The sequence below is a fragment of the Cydia fagiglandana genome, chromosome 5, assembly GCF_963556715.1.
Source record: "Cydia fagiglandana chromosome 5, ilCydFagi1.1, whole genome shotgun sequence".
NCBI lineage: Eukaryota > Metazoa > Arthropoda > Insecta > Lepidoptera > Tortricidae > Cydia > Cydia fagiglandana.
Window position 1 is genome coordinate 21,612,828 of NC_085936.1, and position 13,999 is coordinate 21,626,826.

Below are 13,999 nucleotides of genomic sequence, written 5' to 3' on the forward strand. Positions count from 1 at the left end.
TTCACCAAAAATGGATTATTAACTGGGACTAATCTGTAAGTAGTTATATTAAATATTATCAACAAATAAAAAATCAAATCGGTTTAGAAAATGACGGATGCTATGAGGCAACAAATAAAAAAATACAAATCAATTAAGAATCTCCTCTTTTATAAATAAAAAAATAAATATAGAAAAAGCAGCAGAATTAATCTCGCAACGATTGGCTTAAGGTCAATATAGGGACCCAGCCAGCCAGCAGGAGCCAGCATATACAATTTTTTATTTGGGTAGACCGTAATATAGCAAGAACTCTTGTATTGATACATACTTCACTCAGACACAGTCAAAAAGGAAGAACTTCGCTTCTTCTGCTCTGCCGACCTTTTGAAAGTGAAGTATGTGTACAACCGCAAGGGTTAGAAGCGACGAAAGAAAGTGTAGACGAATAGACGAATAGACGAATAGATGTGTGTATAGTATGAAAGTGGCCAAGCCAGCCCGGGTCGAGTAGCACAAAGGTGCAGAGCGTTAGCCTCGTAAGCTGAAGACGCCGGTTCGAATCCAGTCTCCGTCAGTGGAGGGTTTGGTCACTTTTTCTTCAGGCCTCAAAAGCCTCTCCCCTTGATCTCCGCAACTCCCGTTGTTGTGCTTTTTCCGGCCAGTTACTGATGAAGGCGTCTAAGTGGTCCCGGCATCTCCGTCTGGGTCTGCCACATCAATTTTAAAAACATAGTAATTAGAGATATTTAGTAAAATAATTAGACTGGTTCTCTAAGTCTGATTAAACTTTTGTGCTAAATTAACAATGTTCAATTTGAGCTGAAATGTTGAGCACACTAAATATGCAATGGTATTTCAAGCGAGTATTCACACTGTCAGGTTTTGCATATTTTAGCTGATCCTGCACCATTCTAGTCGGACTTGCAAAACTGATACGGCCTGTTTGGCGAACAAACTTTTGAATTTGTAATATCCTCTTAATTAGAGCCTGTTCCGAAAGAGTCGTAGAATATATTGGGCCCCATACATTTCATAACTCTTCTCGCTCCGCACAGACTATGTATTTTTAGCAACAAATTTCCAACGATCCAATTCTAAATAAATAATAGGTGTAGCTTAATTTGACGTTCATAAGAGCGTACCTATTGTAATAATGCCTATTTAAGTATGAATATCTACTCTCACGTAAGCACGTAAGTACATATTTGGTGAACAAAGATTTTTATAGCTTAAAATGTGACTGTGAAAATGTGTGAACGTGACAAGTGCTGTCAGTTTTAGGAATTCCACGCGTCTCTGAGTTCTAGAATCTCGGCTTAAGCTACAATAAGTATTTCTACATCTTGGTATTCTAGTAATTCTAGTTAGACTAGATATTAACTTGTGACGAAATAAAACATTGTGCTTTGTGAATTTGAGAGCTACAACGAAACAAAAATGTCTGTTTTTATTTGTCATACTCGTGGTGAAATTGAACAACGAATTGAAATGTGACTGAATATTTTTTTTCTACTTTTTCCAGGGAACAACAACAACAACGGGTTTTTTTTCTCCCTTATTATTTTATAATGGTTAGTACCTAAGGTCGTAAAGACGATTTCGTATCAAGCAGAACGATGCTTTGATGATTTCCACTGTTAAATTTAATACTAAGCTTAAGGTTGCCTCTTTTGTAAAAACTGTTGCTTCTTAAGGTCTTGATTATGCAATTAGGAAAGTGTGATTGGCTAGACATAACCAACTTTTGCTTGCCTCAATAAAAATGTAGGGTACGTAGTTAAGTTTCAGCTAACTAATTTACATATCTTTGAACTCTAGGAAATAAATCTAATAAATTATATTGGTTACTTTCCTACTAGTCAAATCTGCAACTTTTTTAGAGCTGTCAAAACGATTTTCTAATATGGAATTTATATGAAAACGGTCACGGTCTACTCACCTACTTTTTATATTTAAATCCTAGTTATTAAATAGAAATTGTGGTTAAAAATAACTGCTAACTCTGTTTTTCTAATAATTATCAGATGTTTTATTTCCTGCATGAAATAATTTATTTTAAGTAGAGGAAAGTACCCAAATCTAGTCAGAGAGTCTTCTGAAGTTCTCCCGTTTGTTAAATACTAACAAAAAAAATATACCTCCTTAATTAATTTCGTATGAAAATATTCGCTGCATCAACATTTGCATTAATTCTTGATTGTAGGTATATGGTACATTTAAAACTTTCTTTTGTGTTTGGTATTTGGTAACATTGTTATACCCATTCAACGATGAAAAACAAAAATGCTACGCTATCAATTTGAAAAATCAGCAGAAAACAACATCAAAAAATTCTTTTCCGGCCAGATTGCTTTCGAAAATATTAAAATTCCAGCAATCGACCCGCTTGTAAAAATATTGGTGCCGGCGTTATTCCCGAATCGAATCAGCGTTATCCGACAATCTGAAAATCGATAGTCGATTCGATAAAAAATGCCAACTGCGATTATGAATATTCAATAGAGGCGGATGCGGATTTCTTAGGAACATTTTAAATGGAATGCTCGAATGATAGGATCTTGCTATGATATTTTAGATTCTATTAATTTGTACTTTATAGCTGTTACCGTGACATCCCGTTTTTAGTGAAAACGCGTTTGTCCTAGTTAAAAAGTGTCTATGTCTATAAAAACTATACACGGTTGCCAAAAAATAAGTGCATTCCCGTTGCCAGGGAGGTTTTGGGATCATACTTTTGCCATGGGACCAACCCCGAAATAGTAAATAAATATTTATTCTCCCATAGAAAATCATGGACTAGCCAAAATGTATGAAACGGCCCAATTTTTTTTCGCGGTTGCGGGGTTGGTGCCATATAAAGGTTCCTCAGCATAGTTCCAAAACCTTTCTGCCAACGGGAATGCATTTATGTTTTGGCCAACCTGTATAAAAGTTATTCATTTCTTTTCTTAATTACTCACAATGTATGTATGAAAATAGTCACGTCACTTTTCATAGCAAGTATCTGTCATCCCAATTACATGTTTTCTTTTCGTTTGGCGCTTGCCAATGTGAGATTATCATCGTGGTTAGGGCTTTGGTAACCGCAACCACCCTCTAAGTTTATGACCCCGGCTTTCAAAGGTATATATAGGTACTCTAACCTAACCTAAGGTATATTAACTACCTATCTATTGAGTACACTTTACTTTCTTATCCTCCAGGCACCCTAATTAGAGGCCAAGGTGGGCCCAATTACCCCTTTAATTTGTTTAACGAACGAACAATTGATATGGTAATTCGATTAGCCGCCATTCGGGAGTGAATGGAATGAGTTCCACATTTATGATTTGCGAGTGAATGGCTTTTTGGGTAATGATGTGGGAGCTTATGATCTTAGGATTATTGAATGTGAGTGATTGTAGATTGAATTGGCTATTGAAGTAATAGGGAGATTCTAATTTATCAATTTGTTTTAGTTTGGTTTTGACACGACCTTGTCAATCGTCTTGGTGGTTGGCGCTCTATATCATATCAGAACGGTGTTACCCAACTCGGGCATATATTTTTGCTTACGAGGTAGCTCCATCCCTTACATCATATTTGACGTGTATTTTTTGCAATAAAGAATTTTGTATTTGTATATAACGCTATATCTGGCTATGCTGGCCATATATAGCACTAAACAGAGACGAGTGGAAGAAGAGGGGGAAGGCCTTTGCCCAGCAGTGGGACACAGTGGGCTCTGAATAATAAAATAATAATAGTGCGTAATATTATAGACTTTAACATCGTTTTGCTTGCACCAATCAGCATGAGCGATCATCCAGGTATATACATATCAAAATATTAAGATCACAAACGTAACAACTTGTTTAATATGAATAAAACTGAGCTGATATTTATTCTATTCATAATAAAAGGCTCATTAATATACTGATTTTACATGAATCCTGTATGTTTTTTATATTCACTCTTGACGTTAACGAAAATTGATTGCCCATTATTGAATTTGCATTATAATTTATCATTTTTGTCGATATTCTCCAATTCGCAGGCAAATGATGAATGCATTCGGTAATGATTACCCCATTGAACGGGAAACATAATTGGATTTCGGCGAATTAAATTGTTTGAGTACGTCGTCATTATGGAATTGCTTCGAATAAAATTAAGACCGACATTTTCGTCGATGATAATGTAATAAAATAAGAACAATAATTAGATAATGGGCTAATTAATACTGCCGTAATATGAAAGCAGCAGTGCGGTATAATACATTATTCATCTATCTTTCTGATGAATCAAAATTGAATTCCGGTAAGGTATATCTAGATGCAAAATTTAATTAAACTCCGTTTACTCGTAACACACAACATTGCGATGCGGATATGAAATAGTAGGTATATTACATACTTAGGGGTGTATAATAAAAAAAATCCTAAAGGCGCAGCCTAGATCGAAAAACAATTATGACCTGAGGCTTTTAACAGGCTGAGATGTGTATTTATACTATTTTTCTGTTCGACGGAGCCGGAAAGCGACCACTTCATTTAACGCTGCGGGTCGAAAGTTAACGCTTTCCGTCCGGAGGGCTGAAATATCAAATGTCTATCACTGGGTGGGTACCTACTTAGACGGTTAGGGCCTTGCAGTCAGGGTTAGCCACTAACTCGGAGTTAACCGTTAACACAGGATTAAACTGGACTGGTAACTCCGGGTTTAGCCGGTTAACCCCGAGTTAGTGGCTAACCCTGTATAGCGCAAGTGGCCGTTAGTTAGTTAGGTGGTAAGCAGATTTTTAATCCTTGATCCTTCACACAGTTTTTTATGCTTTTGACATGAGTTTACTTTATTTCGCATGCACCAATCAGCATGAGCGATCTTCAAGGTCGTATCAAAATGAGATAAAATCTATAAAAATTGTTTAATATGAACTATTATTGGACTTTTGTAGATTTTATATTGAATGTACCTACTTTAACTGCAGAAAATAGTAATTCGAATTTACTTAGCTAACAACGTTCTTAAAACGTATTCCCAAGTCTGGCTCGAGTTTTCTGGCTTCAGAAAACCTGCCATTGTACGGAATAGGAGCCAACGGAACGGACGAATTCTCGTATATTTGAAGCTCAAGGAAAAAGAAAAATCTGTAAATGTTGGCACTGCTTTAAGCTATGTTTTTTGGTAAAGATTTGCAACATATAAGCATTGAGCTGCTGTGTTTATTTCGTATGTTAACGTACTTGAAAGATTTATGGGCCTCAAAATATTTTTTAAATTTATTATTGAATTTAATTTTTGCTTGAGATTTTTACAAATTTTGTCTGGTTTAAAGAGTTTACTTCTGGGTGAAATAAATACGAAATCAAAATGTACGCAAAATAAATTAATGGAATTTTCCATTGACTTGAAAATACCATACATTTTCGTAATTCAGAGCAAGATTTTTAGGACATACTATTAAATTGCGTTTTTATAGTACATAATAGGGTACTCTATCCATCGAAATTTGACAAAAAAGTCAGTCATCGACATAAGAATCGGGCCTTTCAGTAGTTACAGTACCTACCTATTTAAAAAAGAATAACAGTGTGCATAATACAGTAAAAAAATTGTAACGCAAAATGAAAAATTATACCTACTACCTTATTAAATCTTAAATCTTAATTTATTCTACATTTACTTGAGCAAAGGAGACCGGGTTTCCTTGCATGATTAATAGATGCATTACAAAGTGTAGCATAATTTGTCGTAAGTAGGTCATTTAAAATATTATTCCGCAGAATTTCATTTTAATTCTCGACGTCACGCTACTCTGTGATTACTTAGTATGGGACACCGTTCTGACAGTAAATTCTTAATGCAATGAATGTACATTGTACAATTGAACAAATGACGCGTTATATTAAATATCTTAAGAACGGGTCACTCACGTATTTTAAGTCGAAAAACGCTCGACATGTTTCACTCCGTACCGAGGAGACGAGGAGGAGGAGGAAATGACGCGTTATAGAAAAACAATCTAATTTGGACGTACTGACATCAGAATAATATCTGAATGATGTCATTTAGTTAACGTGTGTGTGATGTGTATCGGTGGCACCAATACATGTATGCACAAGAAGGACGAATAGGCCTGAAACTCCCAGGTTCTTTTGGTTTTCTAAGGAATACTCTGCACAGGGTGTCATCCATAGGGCATTTATATGTCAAGCAATCCTGTCGCAAACATGTAAAACATTAAAAGTAATTCTCAGAAAAAAACATGGCCGCAGCGCTGTCTATTAAGTGCTTTCCGAAATTGGAGCCATCCAGAAAAATCCAATCTCTTCTCCGGCATCTCCCGATGATGATTCGTAGACAGACGAGACACGTGTGGAATTGTGTACATTTGGTGGTAATTTGTTAAATTTATTTGCGTATTTATTTCGCGGTGGGAGCATGGGAACATTAATTGCATGTTTTTACATGCAATTAAGTATACGCATCGTATAACGGTGTAGCACTGATTCACTAGCATTATTATTTCACTACTTGGCTAAGTAGTATTTTTGTTTTTTTCTAGAGCATTAGAATGTTATCCTTACGGCTCTTAGAAAAGCTGCACTTATAAGATATAATTCCGTACGTTTCTTCTGTTTGCTCAGTGAAGTGGCGCGTGATGGCGAATAAATTAATGTTACGACGCATAACGTTTATAGGTTATAACTATTAATGACGTCTTCAGAGGCTAGGCGGTATTCGTGATGATATTTATTGAGAGTTGGTTGAGTTAACCGGTTGTCATAACGACTTGACTGGGTGTTTAGGAGCTATGTTCTCGATTTATTATTATAGCTCTGATATAAGTGAATTTTCATGCAAAAACTGTAATAGCACACGTATTAAACAATACGAGATTATTTTGAAACATAAAGTTATCAACAAAAACTATAAAGAGGCCACAGATTACCAGTTCGCCGGACGATATCAGCCTGTCAGTTATTCAGAACTGTCAAATTTTGCGTTTAATTACGTGCGTTTAATTTTGCGTTTGCGTGGGCCCCTTTAATTAAGTACTGATGTTTGATCTGAATGGACAGAACTTTCGTCATATTTCCGGACCGACACGGTCGTTCAAACGTTCAAGAATAGAGCGTTCTCTTTATCTTAACGCCCGGAAACGCAATCCCAACCCCCTCTGGTGTTGCGGGTGTCCATTGGCGACGGTAATTGCTTACTGGCAGGCGATTCGTCTGCTCGTTTGCCTCCTATTAGATTAAAAAAATGTCTGTTCGATTAATTAATAACACGTTATATTTTAGTAAATTCCCCACTTTTGAATCATCACAATTTACTGGTAAATGAACTGGAAAAAAGCTGAAATTCCATGAAAATTTTGTTAAATATTTTTACCTTATATGTATAATCCTTAACCGCAATTCTGTGGACTAACATGGTGGTAGTTATTACCTACTATTTTACAATAACTTCCCCCTTTCTACGTACTGTAGTAGAGTATATAATTTTTCCCTCATTCAATTCTCTTTAACAAGAATTTATTTCAGGAAAATCGTTTAAAACAAAGTAACTAAAATAATTGAAATCACGTCTACCTTTTTGAAATTCCTTCGCCGTGCTCAAATCACTGGACAGCTGACATGAACAATGAATCTTTGTAGCCTTTTTCTTTGTAAATTATGGAGTTGTAAGTAATTCGGCGTGAGATGTAATTTTATCGTCTTTAAGTCTGAATTTAGTAACAATATCTGCTATACTTGTTTTTGATAGCTTGGGTAATTTAAATTAAATGTTATATCTAAAAATCCACAACACAACACAAGCCTCCATGAGATTTACCATGGGGCTTAGTGAATTTGTGTGAAAAAAATGTCCTATAATATAAAACTGCTAATTACTTACTATCGCAGTTAATAGGTAAAAAGGTCTTGTATTGCTTACCATTTTTATTGATTGATACAATAAAACCTTGATGTTTCACTTACAAAAATAGAAAAACATCAAAGCCAAGTAAATACTCTGTACCTATACAATAAAACTTATAATTGACATCGGCTTTCTGGGAACTTATTCAACATAACATTCGAATATTTTCTTATCACACTTAACATACTTCCAGCTATCAGACCTTCCAAGGCTATAAATATTATAAATCTAGGAAATTATCGGGCGCAAGCACTTATCCCTTCTAAGGACGTTCTACAATGACTCTCAGTTTTTGCTTAAACGTTATAAGCGCCACGGTTTCGCCATCGTCATATGTCTTTTTAGTACCATTCACGTCGGTTATAATGGCGAGCTTAACAAAGGAGCAAAAAGCCTACTATTGTTGAAGCCCGCCTAGGACTAAGCCCCATTATTATATTAGTTGCCAGCCTCAACTCGTAATATTGATATCGTAGCTTTGTATAAAGGAAACCTCACAAAAAATAATAAAATGAATAAACATTAATAATAGAATAGAATAGAATAGAATAGAATAGATTTATTCGTAAGCACAAACAATCGCAACAGAGCACAAATAATGGAGTCCGTTGCTAACTTTAAGGGTCTTATGGTATTTTCTTTTAGACCAAGGGAGTAAATAAATTATAATACTTCACGACTTTTAATACTATAAGGCCCACTTGCACCATTCCACTAACCCGGGGTTAACCGGTTAAACCTGGAGTTACCAAGGTTACCAGTACAATTTGACACTAGGTTGACGGTTAAACCGCTTAACCCCGGGTTAATAGGATGGTGCAAGTGGGCCTAAGAGTATCTAAGCCTAAAAGCAGTTTACAAAAGCTCTAAGTGTTTTATTATATTATTATATACGTCGACAAAATACAGTAGGTAATAAATCAATATCAATAGGTTGATTACGAATATACATTTTCCTACCTGCCATCAAGAAGTATGACACATTTGGGTATTAAACATTCCAAATAAAACGAATGTTTATTACATTTAATTCTTTCCACGCATCGACCCAAATATCACAATACATGTCAAAGCTTCATTGTTTCATTTCTTTATGTGAAAGCTTCTTGTCGTGGTCTCCATCAATCGCGTCTCCATATAACAATAAAAGGGAGTTCTTAAAAGCGAGAAGTCTTTGTTGTCAGCATTTTCCTCGTTTCCCGCGTTAAAGTAGCCACTTTTGTTGTTCATTGATGGTATTTAATCTGTCACGCAAATATTGTAGACAATAGATTATTAAATGCATTTTTATATTTTGTAAACACTTACTTAAAAAGATATCCACTAGTAATGCTGGAAAGATCAATAATGGTAACATTTTGTTAAATTTTAATAATACATTGGATTTAGGCGTTGTAGACCTACCATGGACTACACTTTTTTTCTCAAAACTAGGAGGTAAGGTAAGGTAAGGACGCAAAGCACAAAGAATTCCGTGTATCAACCCGCCTGTCACTATCTCTATCGCACACGCTTTTATATTGCTCTCCAGCCCGCGGTCAATGCTACTGTGCGAGCGGGACAGCAATATAATTATGCACGTGCGAAAGCGATAGGAAATGGCGGGTTAATGTACGAAATTAGTCATGCTAAGCGTCCTTACGTTATCCCTACGTGTATAAAAAAGATTTCGCCAAAACATGAAACAGAGCGGCTTTTTGTAACCCAAAAGCATCAAGCACCCCATTTCAAGCATAAAAGGATCTTATCTGTGCCGACAAGATAAAATGCAAGTCAACCGCTCTTCAGAATCTCCAGTTTACGAGCTCTCCACATTGTTGCCGCAAAAAGTATCCTACCCGTACTAATTACCCTCCCCCGTCCCGGCCCCGCCCTGGACTGTTATTGCGACAGCTCAGCGAAAACAGCCCAATTCTGTAAATAGGTCAAGAGAACCAGTAAAAGGAAAGATTGTATTCTTAGTGTCATATTTCTATCAAATGCTTCTGCAGAGAATATTAGTTTATCGAAGTATTAGAAAATTTACATTTTCTTGAAGCAATACATTCGGCAGTAATGCTGCACAGCAATTTTGTTGCAGCCTCGTCATACCATTTTTGTGATTGTATCTTCTTCTTTATAATGTCCTGTGCCGTACGAAACAAAAGCTCCCGGGTTCTAATCCTGGCAAAGGCATTATTTCATTTGTGTGTTCATCACAGATATTTGTTCCTCGGGTTCAAATCCTGGCAAAGGCATTATTTTATTTGTGTGTTCATCACAGATATTTGTTCCTGAGATATGAATATTTTCTGTTTAATATCGTCGTCTAGTATCCATAACACAAACCCTATTGAGCTGACTGTGGGACTAGATCGGTTTATACTATAATATTTAAGAATTTAATTTGTACATACCAGTATCTTGATAATAAGGTTGATTGCAAATGTTTTTGCATAAACATATATATACCTATAAAATCTCACCCACTTTCGCCAAGCTTCGGCAAGCAAGTTGAATCTCTGTAAGCCCGAAGGCTCACTAGTAGTTGGCCTGAATAGTACGTCAAACACGGTATTGTGTTGTTTGGGTCCCAGTCGCTGTAGGCCTAGAGGGCGATTTGCGAAACAGATTGCACCATTATATTGATAATTAATTAATAGCAGGGAAAGGTTGTATGAATTCCTTGAGATTGTTTTTACGTAAATTGGATCTTAAGACGACTGACGCGTTGAACATTTTATCCGGACAACAATGCGGCAACAACATGAAATTTATCAAGGAAATTTGTAGTACATAGTGTAAGTACATAGTTAGTAGCGTCATCATAAGTATTGAGTTACTTATCCTATTTATATTTCGACCATGAAGCGCTCTGATATTAAAATCCGATTTTAACATTTATTATATCTCTAATAAATACGTCCAGAAATAGCATTAGCATATGACTAAATAATCAAATAATATAATGATTTTCTATTAATAACCCGGCAATATGGTTAATTAACAAAGTTAGAGGAAGTAATTAACCAACGAGACGCGACTTAACCAACGAACTGTTCAAGCTAAAATAATCAAATTATTTGGAATATTTAGGTTAATTATAATTGGGATACGTTAACTTTCATGTAATTTGATAGAATCAGAATCAGAATCAGAATCAAGCATTTTATTCGTGATAAACTTAAAACTAAGATTACATACAAGAGTATAACTAAAAACTACAAATATTAATAAAGTTGGAAAGCGTTAAAGTTTACCACGAAATGGGCTCGCCTCAGCATAATACTGACCCGAGGGCCAGCGCTGATCTTCCGGCAAGACCATTTGTGGGCCACGAACGCAGCCGTACGACACGGCCCTATCATAAGCTGAACGCAGCCTTTGCAGCAGCGACCGGCGCCATCTTGACTACTGTCTATGGCAGTAGCTGAAAATGACATTTGACATTGACAAGACAATACCAAAAATGGCCATGCCGTACAACGCGATAAATATATATATATATTTTTTTTACCTTTCATTCATATGAAAATAACTTTTATAACTACATATATCCGGTGACAACATATATACAGCAAAAGTGATAAATTCAAATACAACTTTGATACAACATAACTAAAGAGGTGAAGTTTATTTTGTCAATGTGAAAGTTCCTCAGTTGACCATGGAGATCATGCCAAGTTTACACAATTGAAAGTTTATACTGTACACTAAGGGAATTAAATTAAATAACATAAGATAGTTACATAAAGACAAAAAAGATAACCACACGCGCAATTGTAATGTGGGACGAAGCGAAGAAATAAATTACAACACGCACTATATACATACAGAGTACAGATCAAGTACAGACGCATTGTGTGATCGTGAGGAAAGGACAGAAAAAGCAGGTATACATTATTATTGAGTTGACTATTTGTTTGTAAAACATGTAACATTTTCGGCTAAACAACAAAAAAAAAATAAAAAAATTAAATTATATTAAAAGCAACTCGTATCATGCCGTAATGCCTCCTGTGACTGCTGGTGTTGAAGTATAAGTATTTTGAGTTTGGTTTTGAAACTTGTTACACTTTTTAGGTTCCTGAGAGGGGGGGGAATAATGTTCCAGCACTTGGTTGCGACATACCTAAAGCTCCCACGGAAAGCCGCCGACGCATGACGAGGTGTCATCAATTGCACACTGCAATTACGAGCCCCAAGTGACCTGCGAGTGGACATCCATGACAACTTCTCGAAGAGATATGATGGGGATTTGTATTTTACTACGCCAAAAAGGAGACCTGCCAGATGAAGCTTGCGTCGGTGCAGCATTTTAAGAATATTGTGTTTATTTAAATATGGAGTAACATGGGCTCGTGGCGGGATATTGAAGCAGTACCGAGCACAAGCATTTTGCACCCTCTGTATGAGTCGTTTTGTTTTTGATAGGAGACGTGGGCCATACACCAAATCCATGTAGTTTAGTTTGGACAGAACAAGTGTTTCAATTAATTGAATGCGCAAGGTTTCATTAATAAATGGTCGTATATTATAGAGTAGTTTAAGTCTATAGAAACAGTTACTAACAGTTTGAGCAACATGCTTCTCAAATCTTAGTTGGCTGTCCATGATTAAGCCTAGATTTCGAGCCTCATATACTCTTTCTATTGGTTCACCGGATAACATTACATCCCTAGTGGGTCTGATATTGTTTAACTGGGTTTTGGTGCCAAAGATAAGGTATTTTGTTTTAGATGGGTTTAGCATTAAATTATTGTCGAATGCCCAAGACGCTATATTTGCAAGGTCCATATTTAGTTTTTCTATAGCACTATCAATTTCTGATGGTTTACAAGCAATATATATCTGAATATCATCTGCATAAATATGATATTTGCAGTGTGTAATGCGAGTTCTGATGTCTGCTGTATATAAAATAAACAGGATTGGGCCGAGTATCGATCCCTGAGGTACGCCTTGTGAGAGGGCCTTGTTTGCTGAGATTTTAGTTATTCCATCATTTGAGCACAGTTTTACATACTGGTGCCGCTCAGTGAGATAACTGTGAAACCAGCGCAGTGCACTGGTATCGAAACCATAATAGCTTAGCTTTGACAGTAATAGGTCTATATGGATACAGTCAAATGCCCTAGAGAAATCAAGCAGTACAAGCAGTGTACACATGCCTCTATCCTGTGCGCAGAGTATGTTATCTGTGACATCAAGCAGGGCTGTCACTGTACTGCGTCCCTTCCTGAAACCTGATTGTACATCGGGCAAGATACCGTTGCTCTCAATGTAGTCATTTAATTGTGTGCATACAATCTTTTCTAGAATCTTAGACATACACGGTAATATGCTGATGGGCCTCAGGTCCTTTAATTCGGAAGGGTTAGAGATTTTAGGCAGTGGGCGCACAATGGCGGTTTTCCAGATGTCGGGAAAAGTAGAGGTTAGAATGGAAGTATTTACCACATCAGTTATTAAATCTATGGTATATGGAAATGTCATAATAAGCATTTTTAAATTAATTAGATCATGCCCTTCCGCATTCGATTTGAGTTTTGAAACAATTTTTAGCAATTTATCGGGGGTAACTGGCTCAATATGAAACATAGACTTGTCGTACCTGTGGAACTCGAAGTAAGTCAGCTGAGAAATTGATACTTGTGATACAATAGGTAAGTCTAAAAAATGATTATTTATAATATTATTAGGGTCGCTGAGAGTAGCTGGCAAATCTATACTATTTTGAGGCAGAATAGTAGTTTTTAGATTTTTCCAAAGGGATTTCGGCTCCTTAATTTTGTTATTTATATTGTATTTAAAAAATGCCGACTTTTCATTATATATAGCTACATTTACAATTGACTTTAGGTCCTTATAATACAGTCTTTTATTCTCAGAACCGGTTTTATGATACTCTGCGGCAGCCTGATCACGCATACGCATCATTAGTTTTACTGTATCAGTGATCCAAGGATATGACGGGCCCTTTATTGTAGATATTTTCATGGGTGCATGCAAGTCAAATACATAAACTATTTGCCTGCTTAATGCTTCTACCTTTTCATTAACATTCGGCAATACAGACATCAGATCCCACCTCACACTACGCAAATCGGTATCAATAAGTGAGAGATTA

The 13,999-nt window shown here is 36.1% G+C and overlaps 1 protein-coding gene across 1 annotated transcript in view; it reads left to right on the forward strand.

Moving 5' to 3' along the window:
* Positions 1–13,999, forward strand: part of LOC134664666 (lachesin-like) — a 98,770-nt gene that overhangs the window by 450 nt on the left and 84,321 nt on the right. The gene's annotated exons all lie outside the window — the stretch shown is intronic.